The sequence below is a fragment of the Cajanus cajan genome, chromosome 8 (genome assembly GCF_000230855.2).
Source record: "Cajanus cajan strain Asha chromosome 8, NIPB_CcT2T_4, whole genome shotgun sequence".
Lineage (NCBI taxonomy): Eukaryota > Viridiplantae > Streptophyta > Magnoliopsida > Fabales > Fabaceae > Cajanus > Cajanus cajan.
In genome coordinates, this window is record NC_138524.1 from 37,306,629 (window position 1) to 37,334,212 (window position 27,584).

General features: G+C 39.3%; 1 non-coding gene across 1 annotated transcript; it reads left to right on the forward strand.

Moving 5' to 3' along the window:
- Positions 1-8,588: 8,588 nt before the first annotated feature.
- LOC145950972 (small nucleolar RNA R71) lies at positions 8,589-8,695 on the forward strand. The gene has a single exon (XR_014428798.1). It is a non-coding gene; the product is annotated as a small nucleolar RNA R71 (small nucleolar RNA).
- The last annotated feature ends 18,889 nt before the right edge of the window (positions 8,696-27,584 follow it).

A 27,584-nucleotide genomic window follows, 5' to 3' on the forward strand; every position in this document is an offset into this window, starting at 1 on the left:
ATGGATTGGCAAGCTTTTATAGGAGATTTGTTCCTAACTTCTCTACATTAGCTTCACCTCTCAATGAGTTGGTGAAGAAGGATGTGGTCTTTGAATGGACGGATAAACATAATTTAGCTTTTCAAGAACTTAAGCAAAAACTTACTCAAGCACCTGTTCTAGTTTTGCCTAATTTTTCTCAAACTTTTGAGCTAGAATGTGATGCTTCAGGTCTTGGCATAGGAGCTGTGTTGTTACAAGGTGGTCATCCCATAGCTTATTTCAGTGAAAAGCTTCATGGGGCTGCCTTGAACTACCCTACCTATGACAAGGAGTTATATGCTTTAGTTCGTGCCCTTCAAACTTGGGAGCATTACCTTGTCACCAAGGAATTTGTTATCCATAGTGATCATGAGTCACTCAAATACTTGAAGGGACAACATAAATTAAATAAGAGGCATGCAAAATGGGTTGAGTATTTAGAACAATTTCCTTATGTCATCAAATATAAAAAAGGCTCTACAAATGTAGTAGCTGATGCTTTGTCTCGAAGACATGTGCTTTTGAACATCCTAGGTTCTCAAATACTAGGGTTTGATGACATCAAGGAGTTGTATGAGAAAGACCTTGATTTTGCTAACTTTTATTCTTTATGTATTCAAAAACCTTACCAAGGTTACTATATTTCTGAGGGGTTTCTTTTTAAAGAAAATAAACTTTGCATACCCCAAGGATCTATTAGGAAACTCTTGGTTAAGGAGAGCCATGAGGGTGGGCTCATGGGGCATTTTGGAATTGAGAAGACTCTTTCTCTTTTGTAGTAATTGCATTGCTTGTTTACAAGCAAAGTCTACCACAAAACCTCATGGACTTTACACCCCCTTACCCATATCCTCTTCTCCTTGGGTGGACATTTCCATGGATTTTATCCTTGGCTTGCCTCGAACCCAAAGAGGAGAGGATTCCATCTTTGTGGTAGTGGACCGTTTTAGCAAAATGGCACACTTTATTCCATGCCACAAAGTGGATGATGCAAGTCACATTGCTAAATTATTCTTTCAAGAAATTGTGAGACTACATGGGTTACCTAAAACTATAGTTTCCGATAGAGATGTTAAGTTCCTAAGCCATTTTTGGAAAACTCTTTGGGCAAGGCTAGGAACTAAACTCTTATTTTCTACCACATGTCATCCACAAACGGATGGACAAACTGAGGTAGTCAATAGATCTCTCGGGACTATGTTGAGGGCAATCCTCAAAGGCAATAAAAAGTCATGGGATGACTATCTCCCTCATGTGGAGTTTGCCTATAACAGAGTGGTTCACAAGACCACTAACATGTCTCCTTTTGAGATTGTTTATGGCTTTAATCCTCTTACTCCTTTAGATTTATTACCACTACCCGATGTTGTTTCTTTTATTCATAAAGAAGGGACATCCAGGGCTGATTTTGTCAAAAAATTACATGAGAGGGTTAGAGATCATATTCAATCCCAAACTGAAAAAATATCAAAAATATAATAATAAGGGTAGGAAAGAGGTTATCTTCCAGGAAGGTGACTGGGTTTGGCTTCACCTTAGGAAGGATAGGTTTCCTTCCAAAAGAAAGTCAAAACTCAGTCCTAGAGGGGACGGTCCTTTCCAAATCCTTAGGAAAATCAATAATAATGCCTATGTCCTAGATCTTCCTTCAGAGTATGGTGTTAGTTCTAGTTTCAATGTCTCTGACTTATCTCTTTTTACAGGACTAGCTCATTCTGAGGACACCGCTTTGGATTTGAGGACAAATCCTCTTCAAGAGGGAGGGGATGATGGAGGAGGCCCATGGGCTAAGGGCCCAACTACTAGGGCTATGGCTAGGAGGATGCATGAAGAGTGGGCCCAAGCCCAAGAGAAGCCTGCCACTTTATTTTGTTGGGCTTTATCTCAAGCCCATTAGATTAGGGTTAGTGTAGGATTGGGCCTTGGTGCCTTGTATTTTCTTTTGGCCTTGTATTTCCGGCCTTGTAGTGTAGGAATTACATTTAGAGGTCATGTGAATTTAGGGTGAATTAAGGTTACATGTGTAGTTACATTAGCATGTAATTAGAAACACATTTGGAGTGCATTTCGGCCATGTGCAACACATGCACATGGTGTGATCCGAAATGCAACTCAAATGACTTCCTAATTACATGCCAAATGAGCTAGAACATGGAGGTACCGGATTTGGCTCCTAGAATTTGAATTTTGAATTCAAATTCTAGGCGCCTAAGGTTAAGTAACCAAACCATGGTTTTACTTAACCTTAGGCTAACCCAAGGTACCATTTAACCTAATTCTAACCTATATATTCTAAGTGGCCGGATATTGTAGACACTTTTGGAATTAATTGAATGAGTTTTCATTGCTTGAAACCTCTCCATCCGAAAGTCACTGGGCTACCTTCTCTACCCTCCTTGAGTGCTTCTCTTTGTAGAGCTAGGTTACCTTACTTCCTTGGACCTTAGCTAGAAGCAAGCTTCGGCCACCTTGAGTCTCTTTGGAGCTTCCATCCTTGATCAATCTTCCAAGGATCCGTGGAGACTTGAAGATAGTTCTATGTGCATCCAAGTGGAAGCACATCACTAATTCCTCAACTGACTTACTTGCTACACCTAGGGAGACTAATAACCAACACAAATGCACAACATAACATGTAATTAGTTTACTGTTCATCAGTTCTCAAAAATTCTTCAACTGACTTACTTGCTACATGATGTGTGGAAAACCGCAAGTGTACGGTTGTCGTCAAGTAATAAATATCGAATCACAGGGACTACGTGTTTGACCTAGAATTACTAGTATTTTAATTTGAATTTTAAAACAGATGGAATTTCTGTTTTGATATGATAAGATCAGATTTCATGGTAAAAGAGATAGTAATGCAATTAATGAATAAGATAAAACTTTAAGATAAGATAAGGAGATTTCCGGGAATCTAGGGTTCGCACAAAGAGTTCCAACATTATTGAATTATTATTTTCATTAATTAATTCTATTCCATCTTGAAGGTAGTCTTAACCTAATTTAATCCTTGCACCTTCTCAGGCTACGAGGACGTGTTTAATTAAAATTAATCCCTACTCTCGTGGTAATTACGTTCAATTAAACCCGTTAAGATCTTTGTTAATCTATTGCTCCTCGAAAGCTTAAATCTACTCTCGTGATTTAACACTCAAGTCTATTCCTTTAGGTTCCGATAATTAGGTTCTCCTCTCAGTTCATCCCTAATTATCTATGATTATGAAAATTAAGATTAATTGTTTATCATAATTATAATCAAGTTCTCCTCTCAGTTCATCCTTAATTAATGTTATTATGAAAACAATAATATTAAAGTTCATATATAAAATATAAAAGAACAGATCAAGAATTGGAATAAAATTAAGAAACTGAATAATGCATTAATAAAGAGGTTCTCAGAGGCTAAGCCCTGATCCCAGAAAAAGGGAAACTACTCACAGGAGTTCATAGTAGTTCTCCAAGAAGAAAAGAATAAAAGAAAAGCAAACCTTAGAGTCGATGGCACAGGCGCCCAACCTTCTCCAAGTGTCAAAAACTAAAAACTCTCTCCCAAAAGTCTCCCGTTCTAGGCTAACCTAATCTAATTTATAACCTAAAAGGGTAAAAAGGTAAAACTACCAAGATAAAAATTACAAAGATAAAATAAAATAAAACATAAAACTTAAAAAGCTGGGACGCGAAGTGAATCACGGCCGTGACTGAGAATCACGACCGTGATCTTCTCTGGAGCACATCTATGAAGGGTCAGTGGCGTTCACGGGTGTGATTGGGAATCACGGCCGTGATTTTCTCTGGTGAATCACGGGCGTGATTTAGAATCACGGCCGTGATTTTCCCTGTAGCTCAGCATTTCCTCTTTAATTCTTAAATCTTGATCCTGCTCAGAGAAAACACAACACATACCAAGAAAAGCATAAAATAGGAAAATGATATAAAAATTTATTAAAAACATGAAAGATATGCATGATTATGCTATGAATTCTTGTGAATTAAAGTGCTAAAATATGAGTAAAATACACAACATCAAATAACCCCAAACTTGAACTTTTGTTTGTCCTCAAACAATAATTAGCACTTTGAAAAAAAAGTCATCAAGAATTAACTGAGCATTTAAAATCTTCACTCTTAGTCTCACAAAGTCCAATAAGAATCTTAATCTTTCATTACTAGCGCCAACTCTTAGTTTCTAAGAGTTTCATGATGTCAAATCTTGTAAAGCTCATTAGTCAAATGAAGATAATTTAACAGAAATAATTTTTCAATGCTTGTGACACAAATAGGGGTAATATTTTTATTTTTGTTTTTGTCTCACCTAAAACATTTCCCCAGTAGCCAATCAGTGTAGAGAGGATGATAATTTCAGGAACACGTAGCCTCAAAGGGGTGCTAGCTATTTTACTAAACAATTCCCCAGTAGCTAATTAGTTCCCTTAGTTTTCTAAGGTTAAGAATATTCTCCCTCTAACCTATGACCTCAAAGGGGTGCTAGGTGATTTTTTTTTTTTTTTTTTTTTTTTTTTTTTTTTTTTTTTACCCCCCAAAAGCTTTTAAGCACGAATTAAAAAGAATTTATCTTCAAGAGACTATTTTTATAATTCTCGATCATTTCAAGCCTCAATACTAAGAACCAAGTGCTAGCCACAAAACCAGCTAATTTTTCAACCTTTTGTTCTGAGACTTCAAGATTCAATTCATCACATTCAGTGTTTTCAAAGACGAACAATTTCATTAAAAATATTTACTTTTCAAACACAAATTCAAGCTGGGATTAACTGAATATGTATATATGCATGATTTTTTTTTATTTTTTATTTTTATTTTATTTTATTTTATTTTATTTTATTTTATTTTTTTTTTTTTGCATGAATGAATGAAATGCGTACATCCTCCTAACCCCAAACTTAAAGATTTGCTTGTCCCGAAGCAAAGAGCTAATGAATGCATGATAGATTATTTTGACAAAATTATAAAATGCATGAATATGCAACCAACCCACAACAGAAAGAAATGCTTGTCCCTAAGCATCAGAGTAAAATAAGGAATAAGAAAGATCTCACTGTGGTGGAAAATCATCTGGATACCGTTGAATGTGCCATTGATACATTTGATCAACCATGTAATTATAATGCTGCTGGCGTTCATCCATTTGTTTCAGCCGGTTATCCATTGATTGAATAGCTGCTAGGATGGCAGCATTGTCCACCTCAGGTCCAGGATGTAGAGGGGGTTGTTCAGGAGCTGCTTCCTCATCTGCAGGAGGTCGGTCCTCTAATGGCTCCAGTGGAAACTGCCAGGTAGCCCGGTTCTTCACGGTGTATGTTGGATTTGCTAACTGGTGGTGCACTCCCGACTGGGTTACTACAAAGTAGTATTTATCATCTTCATCTTTCGCAATGCAGTTCATAGAAGAGCAGGTAGCAAAATTAATAGTACGGCTTCCAGGGAGTGGTTCTAACTGGTCCAGCCAAGCGTGATAGCCAAGGTGTTTGGCTATAGTGGTAATGAGGCCGCCATTCACAATCGCACCGTGGCTGGTATTGGAAATACTCTGGAACTGTCGTGCCAAATGACTGCCAGAATCAATAGGCTCCTCTCTGTTTTCCATCATAGCCCATAAAAGTAAAAGGTCGCTCAAACGAACCTTTCCTTCAGAATCACCTCGGGCCAAAACAGTAGAGGCAATAAAGCGGTGCATAATACGGATGGCGGGATGGCGGAAAGCAGAGGAATTACATTTTCCAGCGACCCAATTACTTGTACCTGTCAAACTGTACCAAAAAGAACCAGGGTTGAAAGAACTTGGGGTTCTCGTGCTCCCTCCAGTGGGAAATCCAAAAATATTATTGAACTGAGCTAGGGTTAATTCGTGTTCTTGGTTAAACATACGGAAAGAAATCAACCCTTCAGAACAATTTGGCCCAGATAATATTTCCGTGTGGAGAGAGCTCAAGAACTCAAGAACTAGTCGAGGATAAACAACATCATTATGCATGGTAGCAAAGGTTGTCCACCCAATGTTAGTTAACATGAAATTGATATCAGCACGTAAACCCAACTTACGAATAAATGGGAAGTCGAGATACCTGGTAGGATGGATAGTGCGGAAGCGTAATACCTCGTTCCGCTCACGCTGTTCATCGTTCCGATAGAACCTCGGAGGAAGTTGCGGAATTTCACTTGCTTCTTCCTCGTAACTGTGGGTATCGGAAGCGGTGGAGGACGAACCAACGGTACGGGTGCGCTTGGGAGCCATGGATGAACGGAAGGAGTGAATGTGGGAGGAAGAGGGAAGAAGAGGGAAGAAGAGGAAGAAGAAGTGAGAAGCTAGGGTTTGGGAGAGAAGAAAAGAGAGAATGGGTCGTAGGTTTGAGAGAAGTGAGAATGTAAAAGGAGGGGGAAGAATATATAAGGGAAAGTGGAATTTCAAAAATCACAGGCTGTATCTGTAGGAGATCACGCCCGTGATTTATAATCACGGCCGTGATTCTCTCTGGGGTTTTCCAAAAATTTTCCAGAGAAGATCACGCCCGTGATTTAGAATCACGGTCGTGATTCTCTCTGGGGTTTTCCAAAAATTTTCCAAAAATTTTTCCAGAGAAGATCACGCCCGTGATTTAGAATCACGGTCGTGATTCTCTCTGAAACTCTGAATTTTTTTTTTATTTTTTTATTTTTTTTTTTTTTGGAATAAAATTAATGAAATGCGTACATCCTCCTAACCCCAATCTGTTGAAGGCTCAAGAAGACTTTCTACTAGAGGATCTTTTTCTTTACACGGGGGACTTGAATCGATCAAGCAAGCATAATTAGGTTGAATCCCCTCAAGATCTATGTGCTTTCCTCCAACTAGAAAATTCTCCAAGGGATCCCTCAAAATAGATCTCATGACTTCTTCCTCCATGTCTTTAGGCAATATATCAACCCTGCAGCAAATATTTTCAAGAGAAGGTTGTCTAACAGATTTAGCAATATTAAATTCCATTGTTTCATCATTAATGGATAAGGACAATTTTCCATGTTTGACATCTACTATCACGCCTGCTGTAGCCAAAAATGGTCTACCTAGTATGATTGGTATTTGTTTGTCCTCTTCCATTTCTAAAACAACAAAATCTCCCGGAATTAAAAATTTACCTATCTTAACTGGAACATCTTCTAAAATTCCTATGGGATATTTTATAGATCTATCTGCTAACTGGATTGACATTGCTGTAGGCTTTAATTCTCCCATATCTAATTTCTTGCAAATTGATAAAGGCATTAAACTGATACTTGCCCCAAGGTCACATAAGGCTTTTTCAAACCTTAGATTTCCAATGAGACAAGGTATAGAGAAACTACCAGGATCCTTAAGTTTTTTGGGCAAATTATGATGGATCAATGTAACAGTCTCTCTATCATCCAATCTCCTTCGGTTAGCTAAAAGATCCTTAAGAAATTTAGCATATGTAGGCATCTGTTGTAGAGCTTCTACAAATGGAATGTTTACATACACTTGTTTGATCATATTTAAAAATTTTTCAAATTGTCTATCAAGTTTAGTCCTTGCTAACCTTTGAGGAAAAGGAATTGGAGGGTGATAAACAGTTTGAGGCTTTGATGAAGATACTTTTTCTTTTTCTAATCTCTCTTTTTCAGGTTTTTCAACCATAGGAGAAGCGTCTTCATCAATCTCAATATTATCATTTTGATTAGACACAGGTCTGTCTAATTTCTTCCCACTCCTTAAAGTAACAGCATTAACATTTTCAGCTGGGTTTGCAACTGTTTTACCTGGGAACTTACCTGGAGAATTGTTTGAACTAGGCATCAACTGTGCAATTTGATTTTCCAGCATCTTGTTGTGGAGAGTAATATTCTCAACCTTGACAGCAAGGTTTTGAATAGAATTTGCCATTGAATCATTGGTCTGTTTTTGATTAGTGATAAAATTCTCCATAAGGTTTTCTAATCTTGAAACACTTTGTTGAATTGAGGGTGTCTGTACTGGATTTCCTTCCCCATTAATGAAGTGATTGGACGGACGGAAATTAGGTTGCTGATTGCTAGTTCCTTGAACTGGGTTATTCTTCCAAGAAAAGTTAGGATGATTCTTCCAACCAGGGTTGTACGTGTTGGAATATGGATTACTCTTCTCTCTTCGAGGAGTGTCATAGAAATTATGAGAAGCTGCCACTTGTTCAGTAGTATCTTCTTCTTCTCCAGTAAAAATTGAGGTACAATCTACTGCAGTGTGCCCTTGTTCCCTACAAAGGTCACATACTTGATTTGTAGCCACTGAATTAACCTTAGCTTTTTCCATCTTGTCCAACCTTTGATTAAGAGTATCAAATTTTTCTAAGAGTAACTCAATATTGTTCACTTCATATCGCCCCGGAGTTCCTTTCCTTGCTGTGACTTCTCTTTCACTGTATTGGCTGTGATTTGAGGCTACATTTTCCAAAATAATCATGCAGTCATTAATAGGTTTCCCCATGAAAGATCCTCCAGCTGCTGAGTCTAATATCATGGTGCTTTGTTGGTCCAATCCTTCAAAGAAAAATTGGATGGTAAGCCAACGGTTGAAGCCATGTTGTGGGCATACTTGAAGATATCCCTTGAACCGCTCCCATGCTTCATAAATAGTCTCTCCAGTGCCTTGTTGGAAATTAGTGATTTTCTTCCTCAATTCTTTAGTTTTAGAAGGAGGAAAGAATTTCTCTAGAAAAGCTCTTTCACATAATTCCCAAGTTGCTATCTTTTCTCTAGGCACTGTTCTTAGCCACACCTTTGCCTTATCTCTCAAGGTGAGTGAGAATAAGCGGAGTCGCATTCCATCAGAAACTTCATCATCAAATTGCTGGGTCTCACAGATTTCCAAGAACCCCTCTAAGTGGTCATTAGGATCTTCTGATGGTAGTCCTCCAAAGGTGTTCTATTTGAGCATATTCACCAGAGAAGCTGGTACAGTAGCTCCAGTTCGCATCTCCCCTCCAGGTATCCCACGAGCTACGGGTGCAGAGTAATCCCGAAGTGGTAAATTATCTCGTTGTGCAGCCATGTCAAATTCTCTAGAAAGGTTTCTTTTCCTTCTCAGGAGAGTTCTTTCAATCTCAGGATCAAGTGGTGTTGGTTTCCCAAGACGTAGAGATCTCTTTTGCATTAATCCTAAGGCACTGCAAAAAAAAAGAAAGTGACCCGTGAAATCTGAATTGGAGAAGTAAACACTAAAAAAAAAATTATTTATTTATTAAATATATATATATATATATATATTTTTTTTTTTTTTTTAAAAAAAATTCGAATTAAAATAATTGTAATTTAAATCAAGAGACGTAGTCCCCGGCAACGGCGCCAAAAACTTGATGTGTGGAAAACTGCAAGTGTACGGTTGTCGTCAAGTAATAAATATCGAATCACAGGGACTACGTGTTTGACCTAGAATTACTAGTATTTTAATTTGAATTTTAAAACAGATGGAATTTCTGTTTTGATATGATAAGATCAGATTTCATGGTAAAAGAGATAGTAATGCAATTAATGAATAAGATAAAACTTTAAGATAAGATAAGGAGATTTCCGGGAATCTAGGGTTCGCACAAAGAGTTCCAACATTATTGAATTATTATTTTCATTAATTAATTCTATTCCATCTTGAAGGTAGTCTTAACCTAATTTAATCCTTGCACCTTCTCAGGCTACGAGGACGTGTTTAATTAAAATTAATCCCTACTCTCGTGGTAATTACGTTCAATTAAACCCGTTAAGATCTTTGTTAATCTATTGCTCCTCGAAAGCTTAAATCTACTCTCGTGATTTAACACTCAAGTCTATTCCTTTAGGTTCCGATAATTAGGTTCTCCTCTCAGTTCATCCCTAATTATCTATGATTATGAAAATTAAGATTAATTGTTTATCATAATTATAATCAAGTTCTCCTCTCAGTTCATCCTTAATTAATGTTATTATGAAAACAATAATATTAAAGTTCATATATAAAATATAAAAGAACAGATCAAGAATTGGAATAAAATTAAGAAACTGAATAATGCATTAATAAAGAGGTTCTCAGAGGCTAAGCCCTGATCCCAGAAAAAGGGAAACTACTCACAGGAGTTCATAGTAGTTGTCCAAGAAGAAAAGAATAAAAGAAAAGCAAACCTTAGAGTCGATGGCACAGGCGCCCAACCTTCTCCAAGTGTCAAAAACTAAAAACTCTCTCCCAAAAGTCTCCCGTTCTAGGCGAACCTAATCTAATTTATAACCTAAAAGGGTAAAAAGGTAAAACTACCAAGATAAAAATTACAAAGATAAAATAAAATAAAACATAAAACTTAAAAAGCTGGGACGCGAAGTGAATCACGGCCGTGACTGAGAATCACGACCGTGATCTTCTCTGGAGCACATCTATGAAGGGTCAGTGGCGTTCACGGGTGTGATTGGGAATCACGGCCGTGATTTTCTCTGGTGAATCACGGGCGTGATTTAGAATCACGGCCGTGATTTTCCCTGTAGCTCAGCATTTCCTCTTTAATTCTTAAATCTTGATCCTGCTCAGAGAAAACACAACACATACCAAGAAAAGCATAAAATAGGAAAATGATATAAAAATTTATTAAAAACATGAAAGATATGCATGATTATGCTATGAATTCTTGTGAATTAAAGTGCTAAAATATGAGTAAAATACACAACATCACTACACCTGGGGATTCTAATAACCAACATAAAAGCACAACATAACATGTAATCGGTTTACTGTTCATTAATTCTCTCTAATTCTTCAACTGACTTACTTGCTACACCTGGGGAGACTAATAACCAAGACAAATGCACAACATAACATGTAATTGGTTTACTTTTCGTCGGTTCTCTCTAATTCTTCAACTGACTTACTTGCTACACCTGGGGAGACTAATAACCAACACAAATGCACAACATAACATCTAGTTGGTTTACTATTCATTGGTTCTCTCTAATTCTTTAACTGACTTACTTGCTACACCTAGGGAGACTAATAACCAACACAAATGCACAACATAACATGTAATTGGTTTACTGTTCATCGGTTCTCTCTAATTCTTCAACTGACTTACTTGCTACACCTACGGAGACTAATAACCAACACAGATGCACAACATAGCATGTATTTAGTTTACTCTTCATTGGTTCTCTCTACTTCTTCAACTGACATACTTGCTACACCTGGGGAGACTAATAACCAACATAGATGCACAACATAACATGTAGTTGGTTTACTGTTCATTAGTTCTCTCTAATTCTTCAACTGACTTACTTGCTACACCTAGGGAGACTAATAACCAACACAGATGCACAACATAGCATCTAGTTGGTTTACTGTTCATTGGTTCTCTCTAATTCTTCGACTGACTTACTTGCTACACCTGGGGAGATTAATAACCAACACAGATGCACAACATAGCATCTAGTTGGTTTACTGTTCATTTGTTCTCTCTAATTCTTCAACTGACTTACTTGCTACACCTGGGGAGACTAATAACCAACACAGATGCACAACATATCATGTAATTGATTTACTGTTCATTAGTTCTCTCTACTTCTTCAACTGACATACTTGCTACACCTAGGGAGACTAATAACCAACACAGATGCACAACATAGCATGTAGTTGGTTTACTGTTCATCGGTTCTCTATAATTCTTCAACTGACTTACTTGCTACACCTGAGGAGAATAATAACCAACACAGATGCACATCATAGCATCTATTTGGTTTACTCTTCATTGGTTCTCTCTAATTCTTCAACTGACTTACTTGCTACACCTGGGGAGACTAATACCCCACACAGATGCACAACATAGCATCTAATTGGTTTACTGTTCATTGGTTCTCTCTAATTCTTCAACTGACTTACTTGCTACACCTGGGGAGACTAATAACCAACACAGATGCACAACATAGCATGTAGTTGGTTTACTGTTCATCGGTTCTCTATAAATCTTCAACTGACTTACTTGCTACACCTGGGGAGACTAATAACCAACACAAATGCACAACATAACATGTAATTGGTTTACTGTTCATCAGTTCTCTCTAATTCTTCAACTGACTTACTTGCTACACCTGGGGAGACTAATAACCAACACAAATGCACAACATAGCATCTAGTTGGTTTACTGTTCATTGGTTCTCTCTAATTCTTCAACTGACTTACTTGCTACACCTAGGGAGACTAATAACCAACACAAATGCACAACATAACATGTAATTGGTTTACTGTTCATCGGTTCTCTCTAATTCCTCAACTGACTTACTTGCTACACCTAGGGAGACTAATAACCAACACAAATGCACAACATAACATGTAATTAGTTTACTGTTCATCAGTTCTCTATAATTCTTCAACTGACTTACTTGCTACACCTGGGTAGACTAATAACCAACACAGATGCACAACATAGCATGTAGTTGGTTTACTGTTCATTAGTTCTCTCTAATTCTTCAACTGACTTACTTGCTACACCTGGGGAGACTAATAACCAACACAGATGCACAACATAGCATCTAGTTGGTTTACTATTCATTGGTTCTCTCTAATTCTTCGACTAACTTACTTGCTACACCTGGGGAGACTAATAACCAACACAGATGCACAACATAGCATGTAATTGGTTTACTGTTCATTGGTTCTCTCTAATTCTTCAACTGACTTACTTGCTACACCTGGGGAGACAAATAACCAACACAGATGCACATCAAAGCATCTATTTGGTTTACTCTTCATTGGTTCTCTCTAATTCTTCAACTGACTTACTTGCTACACCTAGGGAGACTATTAACCAACACAGATGCACAACATAGCATGTAATTGGTTTGCTTTTCAATGGTTCTCTCTAATTCTTCAACTGACTTACTTGCTACACCTGGGGAGACTAATAACTAACACAAATGCACAACATAACATCTAATTGGTTTACTGGTCATCGGTTCTCTCTAATTCTTCAAATGACTTACTTGCTACACCTGGGGAGACTAATAACCAACACAGATGCACATAATAGCATCTATTTAGTTTACTCTTCATTGGTTCTCTCTAATTCTTCAACTGACGTACTTGCTACACCTGGGGAGACTAATAACCAACACAAATGCACAACATAACATGTAATTGGTTTACTGTTCATCGGTTCTCTCTAATTCCTCAACTGACTTACTTGCTACACCTAGGGAGACTAATAACCAACACAAATGCACAACATAACATGTAATTAGTTTACTGTTCATCAGTTCTCTATAATTCTTCAACTGACTTACTTGCTACACCTGGGGAGACTAATAACCAACACAGATGCACAACATAGCATGTAGTTGGTTTACTGTTCATTAGTTCTCTCTAATTCTTCAACTGACTTACTTGCTACACCTGGGGAGACTGATAACCAACACAGATGCACAACATAGCATCTAGTTGGTTTACTCTTCATTGGTTCTCTCTAATTCTTCAACTAACTTACTTGCTACACCTGGGGAGACTAATAACCAACACAGATGCACAACATAGCATGTAATTGGTTTACTGTTCATTGGTTCTCTCTAACTCTTCAACTGACTTACTTGCTACACCTGGGGAGACTAATAACCAACACAGATGCACATCATAGCATCTATTTGGTTTACTCTTCATTGGTTCTCTCTAATTCTTCAACTGACTTACTTGCTACACCTAGGGAGACTATTAACCAACACAGATGCACAACATAGCATGTAATTGGTTTACTTTTCAATGGTTCTCTCTAATTCTTCAACTGACTTACTTGCTACACCTGGGGAGACTAATAACCAACACAGATGCACAACAAAGCATGTAATTGGTTTACTATTCATTGGTTCTCTCTAATTCTTCAATTGACTTACTTGCTACACCTTGGGAGACTAATAACCAACACAGATGCACAACATAGCATGTAATTGGTTTACTGTTCATTGGTTCTCCCTAATTCTTCAACTGACTTACTTGCTACACCTGGATAGACTAATAACCAACACAGATGCATAACATAGCATGTAATTGGTTTACTATGCATTGGTTCTCTCTACTTCTTCAACTAAGATACTTGCTACACCTGGGGAGACTAATAACCAACACAGATGCACAACATAGCATGTAATTGGTTTACTGTTCATTGGTTCTCACTAATTCTTCAACTGACTTACTTGCTACACCTGGGGAGACTAATACCCCACACAGATGCACAACATAGCATGTAATTGGTTTACTGTTCATTGGTTCTATCTAATTCTTCAACTGACTTACTTGCTACACTTGGGGTGACTAATAACCAACACAAATGCACAACATAGCATGTAGTTGGTTTACTGTTCATCGGTTCTCTATAATTCTTCAACTGACTTACTTGCTACACCTGGGGAGACTAATAACTAACACAAATGCACAACATAACATGTAATTGATTTACTGTTCATCGGTTCTCTCTAATTCTTCAACTGACTTACTTGCTACACCTGGGGAGACTAATAACCAACACAAATGCACAACATAGCATCTAGTTGGTTTACTGTTCATCGGTTCTCTCTAATTCCTCAACTGACTTACTTGCTACACCTAGGGAGACTAATAACCAACACAAATGCACAACATAACATGTAATTAGTTTACTGTTCATCAGTTCTCTATAATTCTTCAACTAACTTACTTGCTACACCTGGGGAGACTAATAACCAACACAGATGCACAACATAGCATGTAGTTGGTTTACTGTTCATTAGTTCTCTCTAATTCTTCAACTGACTTACTTGCTACACCTGGGGAGACTGATAACCAACACAGATGCACAACATAGCATCTAGTTGGTTTACTCTTCATTGGTTCTCTCTAATTCTTCAACTAACTTACTTGCTACACCTGGGGAGACTAATAACCAACACAGATGCACAACATAGCATGTAATTGGTTTACTGTTCATTGGTTCTCTCTAACTCTTCAACTGACTTACTTGCTATACCTGGGGAGACTAATAACCAACACAGATGCACCTCATAGCATCTATTTGATTTAATCTTCATTGGTTCTTTCTAATTCTTCAACTGACTTACTTGCTACACCTACGGAGACTATTAACCAACACAGATGCACAACATAGCATGTAATTGGTTTACTTTTCATTGGTTCTCTCTAATTCTTCAACTGACTTACTTGCTACACCTGGGGAACCTAATAACCAACACAGATGCACAATAAAGCATGTAATTGGTTTAGTATTCATTGGTTCTGTCTAATTCTTCAACTAACTTACTTGCTACACCTGGGGAGACTAACAACCAACACAGATGCACAACATAGCATGTAATTGGTTTACTGTTCATTGGTTCTCACTAATTCTTCAACTGACTTACTTGCTACACCTGGGGAGACTAATAACCAACACAGATGCATAACATAGCATGTAATTGGTTTACTGTTCATTGGTTCTCTCTACTTCTTCAACTGACATACTTGCTACACCTGGGGAGACTAATAACCAACACAGATGCAGAACATAGTATGTAATTGGTTTACTGTTCATTGGTTCTCATTAATTCTTCAACTCACTTACTTGCTACACTTGGGGAGACTAATACCCCACACAGATGCACAACATAGCATGTAATTGGTTTACTGTTCATTGGTTCTCTCTAATTCTTCAACTGACTTACTTGGTACACTTGGGGAGACTAATAACCAACACAGATGCACAACATAGCATATAGTTGGTTTACTGTTCATCGGTTCTCTATAATTCTTCAACTGACTTACTTGCTACACCTGGGGAGACTAATAACCAACACAAATGCACAACATAACATGTAATTGGTTTACTGTTCATCGGTTCTCTCTAATTCTTTAACTGACTTACTTGCTACACCTGGGGAGACTAATAACCATCACAGATGCACAACATAGCATCTAGTTGGTTTACTGTTCATTGGTTCTCTCTAATTCTTCAACTGACTTACTTGCTACACCTAGGCAGACTAATAACCAACACAAATGCACAACATAACATGTAATTGGTTTGCTGTTCATCGGTTCTCTCTAATTCCTCAACTGACTTACTTGCTACACCTAGGGAGACTAATAACCAACACAAATGCACAACATAACATGTAATTAGTTTACTGTTCATCAGTTCTCACTAATTCTTCAACTCACTTACTTGCTACACTTGGGGAGACTAATACCCCACACAGATGCACAACATAGCATGAAATTGGTTTACTATTCATTGGTTCTCTCTAATTCTTCAACTGACTTACTTGCTACACCTGGAGAGACTAATAACCAATACAGATGCACAACATAGCATGTAGTTGGTTTACTGTTCATTAGTTCTCTCTAATTCTTCAACTGACTTACTTGCTGTAGACCCCTAAAATTGTCCGGGTCGGAAATAAAACTCGAAGACTCTCGAAGATCAAAGGAAAGTCAGCCGGAAGGACTCCTGGAAGACCCTGGAAGACCCTAGGATGACAATCTGTAGGTTTAGAGGTCTTAGAGTAGCAAAAAATAAGAAAGTGGAGGGAATGAAGCCCAATACGGCCTCCCAAGGGTTCAGTACGGCCGTATTGAAGTTTCTGAACTTCAATACGGCTGCACTGAACTTCAATACGGCCGTATTGAGGTTTTTGAACTCAATACGGCTGCACTGAACTTCAATATGGCCGTATTGAGGTTTTTGAACTTCAATACGGCCGTATTGAATTCAATACGGCCGTATTGTAGTTCAAAACTTCAATACGGACCGTATTGACCCCCAGAGACCGTATTGAGCCTCATCCCTATAAATATGATGTCAATGGGACGTCATTCTACACTTTTACACTGAGTTTTAACCCTCTTCTTGAGTATTCTGGGTTTTTTTGAGCAGTGCTCTGCCTAGAAATCACTCGGAGAGTTGATCCGACAAAGTTCTCGAGTTCTGAGCTTTTTGCTTGAGTCTCGAACTGAGTCGAAGGGAAATCCTCCGGATTTCCATAGTTAAAATTTTCTAGGAGGGAGCGAGCGGGCTTGTAGAGCGAGGGAACGCCAAAAAGCTTCCCAGTTTTACTTGAATATAAAAGCACGCTTCAAAGGTTTCTTCTTAAGTCCTTCCTTTTACTGCTTTCTGTGTGTATATTTAACTGTCATCATGTAGATAGTTAAGTTATAATTGTTTAGAATAAATAAATAAGGGGTAATTTAGTAATTTCGCACTATTATTTTTAGAAATAATCTGTCATAGGGAACCCGAAAGGGGCGCTGTGGGGTGCTAACACCTTCCCCACGCGTAACCGACTCCCTTACCCGACTCTGGTTGTAATGGCCGAAGTCGATTTTTGAATCGATTGCCTTAAACTTCTTTTTCCAATGTTTTGAGTAAAACATTGGTGGCGACTCCATGAACCCTTCCTTTTTATGAAAACCGCTAATCCATGGAGGGTCCCGCTTGGGATTAACATGGATTGGTGAGCCTTTTAATAAAATTGCTCGTTTGACAAGGTCTCAGTTTGAGAATAAGTCATTCTGGCAATCCATATTTTTAAACAAATAAAAGAGTCCAACCATCCTTCGCGAACGCCGAAAGCCCGTTTCGGGCCGGTGGCGACAGATGGCGACTCCACTGGGGAAGCCTCGAGAGTCAGTCCCATTTAGTGACAGATTGTTTTTAACAAATAATAGTTAAAAATTACTTCATTACCCCTTACTTGTATGATAACATGATTTATTTTTGTGGCTTTAAATAACTGTTGTATGTTTAATTTCCGCAATTGTTTGAAATAAAAACTGCACACAAACCTTTGCACACAACAGTTCCCTCTATACCCGGGGGCATGAGTGGAAAGCCATAGGGAGTGGATGTTAGTACGGCCGGTTGTCGAATGGGTCTATAGGTGCCCGTAGACCGTTGTCGGAAAGCATCACTCAAGGTGATAACCATGAACTCGAGTCCGACAGTGCGTTGGAGCTTTCCATCGACTTACGACGAGAGGAATTGGGTCCCTATAATGGGGGCACCTTGGGGGCCTCAGACCGGTGAGAACAGTTAGAACCACCTTGAATATGCAATTTTCTGCAGGATACCCCTACCTCGTGATTCGCTCGTGACTGTTCGTGGATGAGTGAATTGTTTGTGTAAATGCTTATGTGCAATTGTTTGTGCATTAATAAATAACCTCGTGATAAGGTCTAAAGAATAAATCCCCATGCATGAAAATGTCATGACATGAGAGGAAAAACCAATGAGTGAAAATATAATAAAAGTAAGGAGCATAGACATCATTATCAATAATACCTCATGCATCCTCATCATCATTTATAGGTTCACCAAATACCTCTTGTCATGAGTGAAAGAGACCCATGACTATTGAGATTCTCCGTTGAGGAGAGAGCATAGGCAAAGAAGGGTGGTAAAATTCCGTTTTAAAAAGGCAGCACCTTAAAAATGGAGGATTATCAAGCTCATGGCAAAGAGCGTATTCATTCCATAAAATAAACTAATTAAACATTCATTTTAGAAAGTGGCTGGTCATCTCTCTGTCCTCACACGCGCACAGAAAATCAAGAAGATGGACGCGCTGGAGGAGCAGAATAAGAAGCTTACGGCCGAGCTCTCACAGCTCAAAGAACAAATGGCGCAAATGATGGAACTCATGCGTCACCACAACGTCCATGGATCACACCACAGTGACCATGGGTCCCATCATGAGGAGGAAGAGCACGAGGAAGAGCCTCCACACGCTATACCTATAGGGGCTGGAATTGTAATCAAAGAGCCCGAGGTTTCAAAAGAACAATTCCACGCCCTAGAAGATCGGCTAAGGGCTATGGAGGGGCATGATTTTGACATCAAGGATGCCGCCGACATGTGCTTAGTGAGGGACATTCAATTCCCTCCTAAATTTAAAGTGCCAGATTTCCCGAAATACGTGGGATCGACTTGCCCCAAGAGTCATCTCACCATGTACTGCCGAAAGATGGCTGCATATGCCACAAACGAAAAGCTCTTGATTCATTGCTTTCAAGAGAGCTTGGCTGAAACCGCACTCAATTGGTATATGCAGCTGGATGGAAATCAAGTGTGCACATGGAGGCAGTTGGCCGACGCCTTTCTCAAGCGCTATAAGTATAACATCGACCTAACACCCGATAGGTCCGATCTTCAAGCCTTGAGCAAGAATAATGATGAATCTTTCAAGGCGTACGCCCAACGATGGAGGGAGTTGGCGGCACAAATAGAGCCCCCGCTGTCGGATAAGGAGACGGTGTCCTTGTTCATAAATTCGTTGACCGGTCCCTATTATGACAAAATGATAGGGAACACGACAACACTCTTCTCGGACATCATCACCATTGGAGAAAGGGTGGAACAAGGGCTGAAAAGTGGGAAGCTAGCTAAGCCCTCCCAATCATTCGAAGCTAAGAAGACCTTCAGGAAGAAGAAGGAGGGAGGAGTCAACGCCATAACCATTTCCTCATCTTCTTCCACTTCGAAGTCAGGAAAGTCGCAGTATAACCCTGTGAGGAAGATTGATAAACTTCCGACCACATATAGCGACCTCCTGCCGAAGCTAGTAGAAGCTCATCTTCTAGCTTACGTTCCACCAAGGAAGATGGATCCACCTTATCCCGAGTGGTACAAACCACAAGATAAATGCCTATACCACTCGGGGGCACCAGGACATTCAACGGAGAACTGTAAAGCTCTCAAATACAAGGTCCAAAACCTTATTGATGCCGGGTGGGTCACCTTCGATTCGACAGCGCCCGATGTGAGCAAGAATCCTCTGCCAAAGCAGGAGTAGAGAGAAGAACAAGCCACGATAGGGCCCCTTCATATTTCTCTTTTAGGGACTTATGATCAGTACCCGAGATCATGAGAACCTTTTCATGTAAATAAGGGTTTTTGTACAGTTTTAATACATATCAATAAAGAGGCATTTTTCACACATTACTCTCTCTTTTGTTCTTTTCTCTCTTTCCTCATTAACATTAATAATTCTAAACTTAAACAGAACCAATAAAATAATTATGTCTGTAATTGTTCGCTCTGACCGGGATCCGAAAGTTGAGGATAAATGGGTTGAGTTGGACAGTGATGAGGAGACCATCTCTCCGGATCTGCAAAGACTGCTAGATCAAGAAGCTCGTCTACTCCAACCGTGTCAAGAAAAATTAGAGACTGTGAATTTGGGGCAGGGCCGAGAAATAAAAGAGGTCAACATTGGGACCCATATCAGTGATGAAATAAAGACTAATGTTTCCGCTATGATTATAATAAAATTATTCTTTCTCATTACTTCTTTTCTTGCCTATAATAAAATTCTAAACCACATTATTTTTAACCCTGTTTGAATAAACATGAATGAGGTTAAAATCATTTTAATAAACCCGCATCATTTTTATGTGGAAGTGTGTGTGACAACTTGGAGCACCTTCCCTTGGCCTCGACAAGTGCCACCATGGATAAAAAGAAATCCTCTATAAAAGAAGCTCGGCAGAAAACCCAAAAAAAAAAAGGGGGGCTGCGCAAAAATAAGAGCAAAGAACCCGCTAGGGATCCCACGAAAGGGTGACCTAGGCAAAAATTAGGGTTGCAAAATAAACAAAAAACAAAAGTCCGCTAAAACGCCACAAAAGGGTGTTTTAGGCAAAAATAAGGACAATAAAAAAAAAACAAAAGAAATCCATGATGGCACCACGAGCCGAATTCAAAAAAAAAAAAAAAAAAAAAGGTTCAAGGGAAGCTATCCAAGTTGTCGAATCACAACACGACTTTTTAACTTCATAAGTGTTTAATCAAACAAGCCTAAACACATAAGCCTACCTTGGCCATCCATTCTTACAAAAACCATTTTTGAAAAATAAATCCCCTCTAAAACACAAACTTCAGAACAAAAATATCTTTCTTTTCTTTTCTCTCTTGTCCCAAAAGATTTTAGAATAATCTAGTGGAAGCATGGAGAAATAAATCATCACTGATAATGGATCTAATCTGAATAATAAAATGGGGGAAGAACTGTGCCAAGAATTCAAAGATCCAACACCATAACTCTTCCCCATATCGGCTGAAGATGAATGGGGCAGTCGAGGCAACCAATAAGAACATCAAGAAAATAGTGTAAAAGATGGTTGTCTCATTTAAAGACTAGCGCGAGATGTTACCCTTCGCTCTTCATGGTTATAGGACTTCAGTACGCACGTCTACAGGAGCTACTCCATTCTCCCTCGTTTATGGGATGGAGGCAGTTCTACCCGTCGAAGTCGAGATACCTTCTCTAAGGGTAATCATGGAAACAAAACTTTCCGAGGCAGAATGGGTTCAAAGCCGATACGACCAGTTGAACCCTATCAAAAAGAAACGGCTGAACGCCATATGCCATGGTCAAGCCTATCAGAGGAAGATCAAAAAGGCTTTTGACAAGAAAGTCCACCCTCGAGTCTACCATGAGGGAAAGTTGGTAATGAAAAAATGGCTACCAACTCAAAAGGACAAAATCAGAAAGTGGGCCCCAAATTACTAAGGACCATACGTGGTAAAACGAGCCTTCTCAGGAGGAGCATTGATCCTCACAGACATGGATGGAGAAGAACTTCGATACCCAGTCAACGCTGACGTGGTAAAGAAGTATTATGCTTGAAGACGTTGTTTGCATAAGCCCGCTAGGATGAAAACCCGAAAAGGGCGTCCTAGGCAAAAATTAGGGAAAAATAAAAGCCCGCCAGTACAAGGGTACTAGGCAAAACAAAGGCGAATCTATCCCCGCTAGGATACGTCCTAGGCAAAAATTAGGGGCAAAAGAATAAGATACAAAAACAAAGCAAGCAACGATCACTTGAATCGAAAACCGAAAGGCGGCTCAAGTGATTATCTTCTAGAAGCAAGCGTCTTGCAGCATCTGCACTCCTGGCTCAGGCATCTCACCCGAAGCGACTAGGGGAACGTAAAGAGCAACAATTACAGATATAATTGTTTAAGCCAAAAATGTATAGCCTACCTTGGCCAGCCATTCTTCAGAAATTCCCTTTGAAAAATCTTTCTGTAAAAACACTTGTGAATATCAATAAAATGTCTATTCATTTTCTCTTCTCTCTTGACCATGTGATTATGCCTCTAAAATTGGTATTTCATAAAAATTGTACGAAATTCCTTTAATAATCGGTCAATAAAGAAATTGGAGGGGTTCCTGTAAAATCTGTAAAATTCCTGCGTAAAAGGCTCACAAAAATCCTCCCTCGCGTCGATGACAGAAAGTCCTCCAAGGAGAGGATAGGGAGAGCCATTCATTTTCTAAACATCAACAAAATAATTAACTTGCATTTCGTGCATCACACACGTTAGTTGCACATTCAAAGACCTTATCATGAGGCAATCGTATAAAATAGAAAAATAGAAAAATTGATTGTGTATGGCAGCGGTCAACAGAAAAAGCAATCAAATACAGAAAAAGCCAAAAACAACAGAAAAAGCAATCAAATACAGAAAAAGCCAAAAACGACAAAAAAGGCAAAGATTCAGAAAATCCACAAAATCGTACAGAATAACTGAGCCTGGAGAGGCTTGCCGAAATAATACTCTCTCAGAATAACTGAGCCTGGAGAGGCTTGCCGAAATAATACTCTCTCAGAATAACTGAGCCTGGAGAGGCTTGCCGAAATAATACTCTCTCAGAATAACTGAGCCTGGAGAGGCTTGCCGAAATAATACTCTCTCAGAATAACTGAGCCTGGAGAGGCTTGCCGAAATAATACTCTCTCAGAATAATTGAGCCTGGAGAGGCTTGCCGAAATAATACTCTCTCAGAATACTTGAGCCTGGAGAGGCTCGCCGAAATAATACTCTCACAAGAATAATTGAGCCTGGAGAGGCTCGCAGAAATAATACTCCCCAGAGAAACCTCAGCTCGCGCTCAGAACAAATCCCCAGCGAGAACTATCAAAGCAAGATCGTCAAAATCCCCAATGGAAGTACGATCTCCCAAGCAGAATATGCAAGTCAAAGGACTTAAACTTCCTCAGTGAAGATAGCTCTCCAGCTCAAGTGTTGAGTGAGGCTAAGCCTGCAGAGGCTTCCTAAATAATACTCTGGGATACATAAGATCCCCATTCCCCAGTCGCCTACTCAGAGGCATCCCTGTAAAAAGAGAAAAAAAAAAAAATCAAAAACATCAATAATCATTCCCCAAGCGGAATTCGGCATTGAGCCAATCATTGTACGTCAAGATGATCCGCCTAACAGAAGAGGCCAATCAAGATCAAAATGACAGAATCCCCCAGCGGATAACAGCCTACACAGAGGCAACAAAATTGAAAAAATCAAAAGAGTCACCCGAATAAGGATAACCGGGATACTCCACCAACGTCAAAGGACGTCAGCCAATCATAAGGCATCGCTCAATTCAAGAAGAGCATCTTCGTGTCTACACCCCAAGGAAACAGAAATTCCCCAATGGGCACCAATTACGCAATGCAAAATTGGGACACAAGAACCTATGAGTAACTGCACATCCCCTAGACGGATCCCTGCGTTATCCAGCCCTCAGCGGCACCAAAATCAAAATCAAACCGTCGAAGCAGCATCGTGGACTGTGGAGACAAAATCATCTCAGCTACCCCGAGGTTGTCAAGGAACACGGAGGTATGCAATTAGCCTGGAGAGGCGGTACTCAGCTACCCCGAGGTTGTCAAGGAACACGGAGGTATGCAACTACCCCGAGGTTGTCAAAGAACACGGAGGTATAGCCTGGAGAGGCGGTACTCAGCTACCCCGAGGTTGTCAAGGAACACAGAGGTATGCAATGAGCCTGGAGAGGCGACGACTAATACTCAACCTGGAGAGGCTACTCAACAATTTTCCACCGGAAGACACTACAAGTCGGAAGGATGGCTTATTCCCCGGACAATCGGGTCAACTCCTTTACCTATCAAACGGTACACCAAAAGGCCGTTTGACTAAGTAAAGGGGGGGCAGCTGTAGACCCCTAAAATTGTCCGGGTCGGAAATAAAACTCGAAGACTCTCGAAGATCAAAGGAAAGTCAGCCGGAAGGACTCCTAGAAGACCCTGGAAGACCCTAGGATGACAATCTGTAGGTTTAGAGGTCTTAGAGTAGCAAAAAATAAGAAAGTGGAGGGAATGAAGCCCAATACGGCCTCCCAAGGGTTCAGTACGGCCGTATTGAAGTTTCTGAACTTCAATACGGCTGCACTGAACTCAATACGGCTGCACTGAACTTCAATACGGCCGTATTGAGGTTTTTGAACTCAATACGGCTGCACTGAACTTCAATATGGCCGTATTGAGGTTTTTGAACTTCAATACGGCCGTATTGAATTCAATACGGCCGTATTGTAGTTCAAAACTTCAATACGGACCGTATTGACCCCCAGAGACCGTATTGAGCCTCATCCCTATAAATATGATGTCAATGGGACGTCATTCTACACTTTTACACTGAGTTTTAACCCTCTTCTTGAGTATTCTGGGTTTTTTTGAGCAGTGCTCTGCCTAGAAATCACTCGGAGAGTTGATCCGACAAAGTTCTCGAGTTCTGAGCTTTTTGCTTGAGTCTCGAACTGAGTCGAAGGGAAATCCTCCGGATTTCCATAGTTAAAATTTTCTAGGAGGGAGCGAGCGGGCTTGTAGAGCGAGGGAACGCCAAAAAGCTTCCCAGTTTTACTTGAATATAAAAGCACGCTTCAAAGGTTTCTTCTTAAGTCCTTCCTTTTACTGCTTTCTGTGTGTATATTTAACTGTCATCATGTAGATAGTTAAGTTATAATTGTTTAGAATAAATAAATAAGGGGTAATTTAGTAATTTCGCACTATTATTTTTAGAAATAATCTGTCATAGGGAACCCGAAAGGGGCGCTGTGGGGTGCTAACACCTTCCCCACGCGTAACCGACTCCCTTACCCGACTCTGGTTGTAATGGCCGAAGTCGATTTTTGAATCGATTGCCTTAAACTTCTTTTTCCAATGTTTTGAGTAAAACATTGGTGGCGACTCCATGAACCCTTCCTTTTTATGAAAACCGCTAATCCATGGAGGGTCCCGCTTGGGATTAACATGGATTGGTGAGCCTTTTAATAAAATTGCTCGTTTGACAAGGTCTCAGTTTGAGAATAAGTCATTCTGGCAATCCATATTTTTAAACAAATAAAAGAGTCCAACCATCCTTCGCGAACGCCGAAAGCCCGTTTCGGGCCGGTGGCGACACTTGCTACACTTGGGGAGACTAATAACCAACATAGATGCACAACATAGCATCTAGTTGGTTTACTGTTCATTGGTTCTCTCTAATTCTTCAACTAACTTACTTGCTACACCTAGGGAGACTAATAACCAACACAGATGCACACATTAGCATGTAATTGGTTTATTGTTCATTGGTTCTCTCTAATTCTTCAACTGACTTACTTGCTACACCTGGGGAGACTAATAACCAACACAGATGCACATCATAGCATCTATTTGGTTTACTCTTCATTGGTTCTCTCTAATTCTTCAACTGACTTACTTGCTACACTTGGGGAGACTATTAACCAACACAAATGCAAAACATAACATGTAATTAGTTTACTGTTCATCAGTTCTCTATAATTCTTCAACTGACTTACTTGCTACACCTGGGGAGACTAATAACCAACACAGATGCACAACAAAGCATGTAATTGGTTTACTATTCATTGGTTCTCTCTCATTCTTCAACTGACTTACTTGCTACACCTGGGGAGACTAATAACCAACACAGATGCACAACATAGCATGTAATTGGTTCTCACTAATTCTTCAACTGACTAACTTGCTACACCTGGGGAGACTAATAACCAACACAGATGCACAACATAGCATCTAATTGGTTTACTATTCATTGGTTCTCTCTACTTCTTCAACTGACATACTTGCTACACCTGGGGAGACTAGTAAACAACACAGATGCACAACATAGCATGTAATTGGTTTACTGTTCATTGGTTCTCACTAATTCTTCAACTGACTTGCTTGCTACACCTGGGGAGACTATTACACCACACAGATGCACAACATAGCATGTAATTGGTTTACTGTTCATTGGTTCTCTCTAATTCTTCAATTGACTTACTTGCTACTCCTGGGGAGACTAATAACCAACACAGATGCACAACATAGCATGTAGTTGGTTTACTGTTCATCGGTTCTCTCTAATTCTTCAACTGACTTACTTGCTACACCTAGGGAGACTAATAACCAACACAAATGCACAACATAACATGTAATTGGTTTACTGTTCATCGATTCTCTCTAATTCTTCAACTGACTTACTTATTACACCTAGGGAGACTAATAATGAACACAAATGCACAACATAACATGTAATTAGTTTACTGTTCATCAGTTCTCTATAATTCTTCAACTGACTTACTTGCTACACCTGGGGAGACTAATAACCAACACAAAGGCACAACATAACATGTAATTGGTTTACTAATCATCGGTTCTCTCTAATTCTTTAATTGACTTACTTGCTACACCTGGGGAGACTAATAACCAACACAAATGCACAACATAACATGTAATTGGTTTACTGTTCATCTTTTCACTCTAATTCTTCAACTGACTTACTTGCTACACCTGGGGAGACTAACAACCAACATAAATGCACCACATAACATGTAATTGGTTTACTGTTCATCGGTTATCTCTAATTCTTCAACTCACTTACTTGCTACACCTGGGGATACTAATAACCAACACAAATGCACAACATAACATGTAATTGGTTTACTGTTCATCGGTTTTCTCTAATACTTCAACTGGCTTACTTGCTACACCTGGGGAGACTAATAACCAACACAAATGCACAACATAACATGTAATTGGTTTACTGTTCATCGATTCTCTCTAATTCTTCAACTAACTTACTTGCTACACCTGGGGAGACTAATAACCAACACAAATGAAAAACATAACATGTAATTAGTTTACTGTTCATCGGTTCTCTCTAATTCTTCAATTGACTTACTTGCTACACCTGGGGAGACTAATAACCAACACAAATGCACAACATAATATGTAATTGGTTTACTGTTTATTGGTTCTCTCTAATTCTAAAACTGATTTACTTGGTTCACCTGCGGAGACTAATAACCAACACAAATGCACAACATAACATGTAATTGGTTTAGTGTTCATCGGTTCTCTCTAATTCTTCAACTGACTTACTTGCTACACCTGGGGAGACTAATAACCAACACAAATGCACCACACAACATGTAATTGTGATGGAGGAGGCCCATGGGCTAAGGGCCCAACTACTAGGGCTATGGCTAGGAGGATGCATGAAGAATGGGCCCAAGCCCAAGAGAAGCCTGCCACTTTATTTTTCTGGGCTTTATCTCAAGCCCCTTAGATTAGGGTTAGTGTAGGAATGGGCCTTGGTGCCTTGTATTTTCTTTTGGCCTTGTATTTCCGGCCTTGTAGTGTAGGAATTACATTTAGAGGTCATGTGAATTTAGGGTGAATTAAGGTTACATGTGTAGTTACATTAGCATGTAATTAGAAACACATTTAGAGTGCATTTCGG